Genomic DNA, 8,603 nt, shown 5'->3' with positions numbered 1-8,603 from the left:
GCAATTTAATTACAAGCTGCCTTTTGGAAATCTAGAAATACAGAATCAATTTAAAATCCCTTGTCAATAACACACAACACTTCGTGGTAATTTAGTGGATTATTCCTACTACCTTTCTCGAGTATTGATGTGACCTGGGCAACTTTCCAGTCTTTGCATACAGATCTTTCGTTGAGGGAGGGATTGTATACGATTTTTAAGTACGGTATGGAGCTATTGCATCAGCAAGTGATTTAAGTTGCTTCACTACTCCGACGATATCTGCTTCAAAGTTACTCATGTTGGCAGCTACTCTTGAATTGAGTTCTGGAATATTTACTTCGTCTTCTTTGGTGAAGAAATTTCGAAAGGCTGTGTATAGTAACTCTGTTTTCGCAGCGCTGTCGTCCATACTTCCATTGCTATCGCGTAGAGAAGGCATTGACTGTGTCGCAGCTCCAGCATACTTGACATACGACCAAAATCTCTCTGAATTTTCTGCCAGTTTTCGAGATAAAGTTTCGTTGTGGAAACTATGAGGGTGGTTTGAAAGCTGTCGGAATCACCACGAGAGGTGAGCGCCGGCGCAACGAGTTGTTCACGTGACATTCAATAGACTGTTGCCTGTAACCACGCGCCACATAAGTGCTCTTGGAAGAGAGCTGTGGTGGTGACGTGGCTCTGTTGTTCCCACGTAGTGATTTTCAGAGATGGAAAAAATCTAGATTCAAACAGTAATCAAGTACTTCGTAAAGAAAGCTATGAAAACAAAGGACATTCATGCCTATTTTTAGAATACACTGAGGGACTCGGCTCCTTCATATTCAGCTGTTGCCAAGTGGACAAATGAATTTAAATTTGGTCGGGAGAGCTTAGATGATGATCCGCGCAGTGGGTGGCCAAGATGTGTCATTACTCCAAAAATCATTACAAAAGCGCACAAAATGGTCATGGAGGATCACCGATTGAAAGTGCACGAAATTGCTCACGCTTGCCAGATGTCCTCTGAAAGGGTATATCACATTTTTACTGAAGAATAAGAAATGAAAAAAAATCATCTGCAAGATGGGTGCCACGATTCTTGACGCTGGATCAAAAACTCGCCCACACACATGTGCCGTCGCCATGGTAAAATTACACGAACCTAGGTATGAATTGCTGCCACACCCGCCTTATTCATATATAGCTCCATCAGATTTCCATCCCTTCCCAAAACTGAAAATTTTTCTTGGTGGACGAAGATTCACTTCAAACAAAGAATTGATCGCCGGAGTTGACAACTATTTTGAAAAGGAAACTCACTTTCGAGAGTGGATCACGGACTGGAACATCTTTGGACCAAGTACATTAGGCTACAAGGAGACTACATTGAAAGAATAAAAAGTTTCAGTGATGTAAGTACTTTTGTTCTATTCCGTTCTGAGAACTTTCGAAACCACCCTCGTATTATAAGCACCTCGCATTGATGTCCACGCTAAATTACGAGCTTTTGTAAATGATCGCCAATGTTTGAGGTTTTGAGTTCGTTTAAACTTGCCATGCTTTTTTTTGTTGTTTCTGCAACGGTGTTCTGACCCGTTTTGTGTACCAAGGAGGATCAAGTCCTTTTTCTGAATTCAAGCCACATTTGGCCTACACTTACATTGTTAATTAGGAAGGAGTTGAGATTGTCTCTCACGTAGCGTGAATTGAATTTCTATTTGCTTTTTGGAGTACGTATATTATTCGTTTATTTCTGGAGAATTTGAGGGATAGAATATTCTATCTCGCTGTGACAACCCTGTGTTCACTAATCCCTACATCCGCTTTCGTGCTTGTCATTAACTCAGGATCAGAACCTCTTTCGTAAGTGCTGAATGCGACTGGTGCCCTAATAGGCTGGCTGTGTGCAATCTTTTACTATTTCACGCTGCAAGGCCAACATATAGCCTCTGGAGATGTAATGGGAACCTGTGTTTGCTTATTTTCTGTTGCACATAAGCTTCCTTTCCACTATACCCTGTGCAAGTACACAAGACAACAGGAGTACTTAAACACCTCGCTCTAGTGTGTTCAGAGTATTTCATGAAATTTGGTATCGTATTGTCAACTGCACTTGTGGTTAGGTAGCGCTGGAGCCAGAGAGAACGGTCGGCGACAGGGCCGAACGCCCGTTTCTGCACGACAAATCGGTGCAGGTGGTACTTGTGGTACCATGAATGTAGGCCTATGCTGTGACAGTGCAACTTAAAACAACAAGGGGTGCAAGTTCCCTCCATGAAAAACACAACCACACCATAACACCTCCGCCTCCGAATTTTACTGTTGGCACTACACACGCTGGCAGATGACGTTCACCGGGCGTTCACCGTACCCGCACCCTGCTATCGGATCGCCACATTGTGTACAGTGATTTCGTCACTCCACACAACGTTTTACCACTGTTCAGTCTTCCAATGTTTACGCTCCTTATACCAAGCGAGACGTCGTTGGGCATTTACCGGCGTGATGTGTGGCTTATGAGCAGCCGCTCGGTCATGAAATCCGTTTTCTCACCTCCTGCCTAACTGTGATAGTACTTGCAGTGGATTCTGATGGAGTTTGGAATTCCCGTGTGATGGTCTGGATAGATGTCGCCTATTGCTCTTTACAACCGTCTTCAACTGTCGGCGTTCACTTTCAGTCAACAGACGAGGTCGGCCTTTACTCTTCTGTGCTCTACGTGCTCCTTCACGTTCCCACTTCACTATCACATCGGAAACAGTGGACCTAGGGATGTTTAGGAGTGTGGAAATCTCGTGTACAGACATATGACACAAGTGACACCCAGGCACCTGAATACGTTCGAAATCCGTGAGTTCCGCGGAGCGCCCCATTCTACTCTGTCATGATGTCTAATGACTACTGAGATCGCTGATATGGAGTACCTGGCAGTAGGTGGCAGCACAATGCACTTAATAAGAAAACGCTTATCTTGGGAGTGTCCAGATACTTTTGAACACACAGTGTCTGTAACATACTGTGCAGAAGCAGTTACATTTTTTAAAGCTCTAGTATTATTCCCTATTACAGGCAGCTTCAGTTTATGACCTCCATTTGCACTCGATGCAGCAAGAACTGTTCACATCTCTGCCTAGGACAGCCTTTTCTTCTTTTGAGGCTACAGTTTTTTACGGATGCATTTTATAAAAGATCTGCTTCATCAAAGTTACACACTTTAACAGGAGTAAGATTCTCTTCTTGTACAATTTTTCATGGTTTATCACAAAATTGTGTAACATTTTGAGAATCCGCAGAAAGTTTTTCGCCGCAAAACTAAAAAACACAGCTTATTTCTTGCAGAATAGCTCCTGAAATTGAATTTACTTTGTTTTGTCTTTGTTGAGTAAATCAAACGAAGAAAGCTTCACTCGCTTTTTCATACTTAGATTTGTTCAATCGCTTCTGTTCAAATGACAAAATGGAAGACTTGTTTGATGAAAACTTTTCAGTTTTATTCTGTTTCTACGACAATCTCCAACTGTCATTTCACCGACTCCATACTCAGCAGCAAGACTTTTTTTTAAATATTTCTTCTTTGTCTAATCTTTTCAAAGCCTCCAATTTCACATTCAGCAGCACAAATTTTCTCTTACTCCTATAACTGATTGTAATGTATGAATTAAACATTATGAAACACAGTTACGCATGTATAGTACATTATACATACATACAACACTTTGAAATTAACGCGACATCGGTGGGTTCACTACAGTACAGCCGGCCGGAGTGGTCGTGCGGTTCTAGGCGCTACAGTCTGGAGCCGAGCGACCGCTACGGTCGCAGGTTCGAATCCTGCCTCCGGTATGGGTGTGTGTGATGTCCTTAGTTAGGTTTAATTATTTCTAAGTTCTAGGCGACTGATGACCTCCGAAGTTAAGTCGATAATGCTCAGAGCCATTTGAACTACAGTACAGATGTTACTACACAACCAACTACAGTACACACAACCTTTGTCTGCCGATGATGTAAAATGTGTAATGTATTACTGCTTAGACGTACTGTATTTTAATGATCACTGCTGCTGAGTAGGCACAACAATATGAGTAACAGCAAGGACGGTATGTCAGGCAAGAGTATTCCAGCGCATTCCTCAAAACCTAATGCCACCTGTCCATCTGTAACCGAAATGCATTAGCTGCCTGAGACCAAGGTTATTTTTGTGCATCATGAACGAAAAACCTAACTGGTACAGTTTTACGTGCAACGTACATGCAAAACTGAGAGGAAGTTAAAAATGTAACACATTCGAAGGGCGTAAAACACACATGCGGACAACGTATGTAAACGGTTTTTACTCCAGTTTTATGTATCACTAATTTTCTTAAGACCAGTTCGAATTACACGAAACCTCGAAATACAGGGCCTCTGCTGTATTCGCTAACGAAATTCGTCGTAAATAATCCATCACAATTTGAGAACAACAGTGGTGTCCATACGTACAACATTAAAGGGAAAAGTGACTTTTACTACTCATTATTCAAGCTGTTTGTGGCTCAGAAAATAGTTCAACAGGCAGCAACAAAATATTGAATCAGCTGCCCAATAACATACAATATATGGCAGATAGCACAGTAATTTAAAATCTAACTAAAGATCATTTCTCCCTGACTAATTTCTACTAAAAATTGGTATCCAAAACTTGTATCAAGTGTTCATTACTGTTCACATTAGTCATATATACATATCTCCTGTAAACTGATTCGTTCATCATTTCGATAAAACAATGATCTATGGTACATGTAACTAATTAACTAAAATAATTGAGTTCTCTAACTGAAATTTGGCGTGATTATTTCTGTTAGCATTGTTCACGGATGTAACTCTTGACGTTGGTAGCACCACAGGCACACCCCCACTTTCCACTGAAGACCCACTGCAAGTTACTTTCCTATAAATGGAGTGGCGCGATTTGATAGACACTCAATTAACTGGGTCTGCTGCCTTACCAAATCGTCTTAAAAATCTCATGTTCAGCACGGAGACTAGCTATTATGGGAACTTGCTGTCTTCTGGAACCTTGTGTATGTACCTTATATAAGGTCCAGTCACATTAATGTAACCACCGCCTTTACCGACCAGAGTGGCCGAGCGGTTCTAGGCGCTACAGTTGGGAACCGCGCGGTCGCTTAGGTTAGTTAGGTTTAAGTAGTTCTAAGTTCTAGGGAACTGATGACCTCAGAAGTTAAGTCCCATAGTGATCAGAGCCATTTGAACCATTTTTGAACAACTGCTGCTGTTATATGCACGAGCGAATGCATGTAACTGACCGCCCAGATGAACCGAGGGGCTTACCAACAGTAGGCCTATCTCCTCAACGACGGTTCAGCAAACGTTGCTGCGCATAGGCCACCGCAGCAGGCGGCTGGTTCGTACACCCATGCTGTCTGCTGTTCATCGGCGAGGAAGGCAGGAATTTGAAAACCAGTACCGCAGCTCGACATCCAATTAGCGGCGGTAGTGGCCTTTTAGATTAATCACGTTTTATGTTCCATAGGACAGACGGCCGTTGTCTTGTACTTCATTAAACGTCTGAAAGCAAACACCCTGGAACAGTCGTCGGAAGGGTACAGCACGGAGGAGGGACCGTTATGGTGTGGGGAATGTTTTCGTGGAATTCCCTGGCTGATCTCGTCATTCTGGAAGGCACTATGGATTAACAGAAGTATGCATCTATCTATCCTTGGGTCCATGTCCGCCTCTACATACAGTTTGTTTTTCCTCAGCACGATGGCATCTACCAGCAGGACAACGCAAAGTTTCACACAGCTCGCAGTGTGCGTATGTGGTTCAAAGAGCACCAGTACGAATATACCACATTCCCCTGGCCGACAAACTCCCCGGATTCAAAACCAATCGAGAATCTGAGGGAACACCTCGATCAGGCGTGGAGCCTCGATCGAGAAACCTATACTCTGTTCATCATAAGAATAAACCTGATGAAATCATTACGCCGTGTATTCTTCCGCGTTTCCTTGAGTCTCATTACATTTTGGGTCCCCTGGAGCGGAAGCTAAGTTTACTCAGTACAGTAAAGAAAAAGATGTGAGCACTATGGGACTTAACATCTGAGGTCATCAGTCCCCTAGAACTTAGGACTACTTAAACCTAACTAACCTAAGGACATCACACACATCCACGCCCGAGACAGGATTCGAGCCTGCGACCGCAGCAGTCTCACGGTTCCGGACTAAAGCGCCTAGAACCGCGTCCGGTCCCAGTACAGTCAAGTACTGTTTTATGCTGTTACAGGCACATAGACTGAGCGATAATGCGAGACAACAGCTTCACCGGCGCATTACACTTACAGCACTGGCCAGCCAGCTGGTCCAACTAATCTGCAGTGATGTGAGCAGTTGCAGTTCAGACGTAAAAAGCCAAGAAACAATCCAGTTACGCATGTCAGCTTTTACAGAGACTGAAATAATATTTGGCAAAACTACAGCACTAACCCATGGTGCTCTCGTTCCCACCTAACACAGTATTCTAAGCAAAAGCGATGAAAGTTCCTAACTTAAACACAGAGAAGTTTTCTGAGCGAGCTACGTGAGATGCAAAAGCATACTGCAGGGATTTCACCGTATCATGGAATACTGAAGGTATCAATTACAGTCAGTCGCCTGGGAATCTTTTAGCTCTTTCCTTATTGGAGAAATACATTTCGGTTCTGGAAGTTTCATCTGCTACGTTGATAAAGAGGCTATCAACAGAATCCACGAATCTACCAGACGCTGCGTTTTCCCCTCTTTTGTGACGTGCCGTTCTATATCCCGCCTGCGTTCGGCGGTGACATGTGAAAAAGCTGGGTGCGTTAGAATATGTCTGGCAGCTTAACAGTCACGTTATTTCTCCGATCAACTCCCTTGACTTGGCTCCGGATCAGTTCTGTTGGCTTCATAATGTAATGGCACAGTGGCGAATGTAAAAATGCAGCATTTGTATAGTGTGCTCGATGGTGAGGAAATGATTGTTTTTTCATGTTTGAACGACACGTATCACTCTGGTTCATGTGAAACTACACCTGAGGTTTAAGACAATGGACGTAGTCCGAATAAAGAGTATTTCATCTTCATTTATGCCCTAAAAAAATTAAAACTTATGTTTTCTTTATTTAAGCAACCTTTATTAAAAATCTTTGATAAAATATCGATAGTCAAGAATTTATGTTTGAGATGAAATCAGGTATTTCCCGCGCAATATGTAATTAGAAACAAGAAGACATACATAGTTCATAAAAATGATGAATTTTACAATTACGAATGTAGATATTTCAAACTGAACGAAAGAAAGATGACTTAGGCGAGAACTGAACCAGCAATCCATAAACTGCACTAAGGTATCATCCACTACGCTACCGATTTCATTATACACCCAATGTGCATTTGTATCTCAATTGTATCAAATACAGTCCCCTCGGAAAACTTTAATGCCGATATTTTCTGTAAATTTATCATAAACATAAGAAATACATATTCTAGACACTATTTAACCGCGTTCGATAGGCGTGTTTCAGTACGAAATAGTAAGCAGCCTCGGCCATTTTCATACTGCTTATTATCAGCGCGGCAATCAGAGCACAGCAGTAAAGAGAATGTGACTGTACACGATTTCTGAAAGAAAAACTGCATACGTAAAGCGTGGTTAAGAAAAACGTTGACGGCTGTTAATACATTAGAATATCTTAAAAAATTTCATTTAGTGTAACTTAGTAATAAAATATCAAATACGTAAATGGACCTGCTTCCATGAGTGTTTATGGCCAGCGTACATGTGCTGCGGCTTCTGATCAGTCATCACGATTGTGTTTGTTTACGTCATTCTTATGATGAACAGAGTATAGCGTAGCTGACCACGGCAATGGAGTCGGCGTGGCCCCACATCCCTGTTGGGACCTTCCAAAACCTCACTCACTTCCCGCAAGGTGGCTATTCAGGCTGTGTTTTTATTACAATATTCTCGGACAATTTTAGAAAAGACTGCCTGCAATCCTGCTAAATACTACATTTAGCACTGCTGCTTAAGACAATACTGTTTTTTCGCCCATTAGAATTTTCTCCATCTTCCTATTTTTTCCATTTTAGGTTTATAAATTTATGGTGTAAATAATTCGTTGGAATTTCTTGAATTAATAATAAAAATTATTTAATTTTAGATCATTAAATGAAAACTGTGGCTTTCATATTCATGTTATTAACGTAGAGTTACAAATTTAGCTTACCCTAATGAAATATCATTGCCATTTTGCTATCAAAATATTGTCCTAAAAATAAACGAATCGGTGTTTGTTAAGCGTTTAACACACAGTTCTTTTTGTAATTGCTGTCGAATTTAGTTTTTGGGGGCAATATATATTCTCTGTCAGTTACATAAAAAATGGCCAAGTGCGGGTAGGGCGACGATCTGAGGTTTCCGTGCAAATTTAATTATATATAAAGACAGAGCATCCACCCCGGGAATCGAGATTTTTGTCTGTTATCGATATTGGTATTGGCAAGATATCAGTCCCGGAAATTCCAAGACTTTCGAGAATGCTTTAATTTTAAGTTCAAATTTTTTGTGTAATTTCGAATTTGCTATTGTATTTCCTGATAAAAGGGGGTCTGGAC

This window comes from Schistocerca gregaria, chromosome 1 (genome assembly GCF_023897955.1).
Source record: "Schistocerca gregaria isolate iqSchGreg1 chromosome 1, iqSchGreg1.2, whole genome shotgun sequence".
Taxonomy (NCBI): domain Eukaryota; kingdom Metazoa; phylum Arthropoda; class Insecta; order Orthoptera; family Acrididae; genus Schistocerca; species Schistocerca gregaria.
This window is presented reverse-complemented; position numbering follows the sequence as displayed.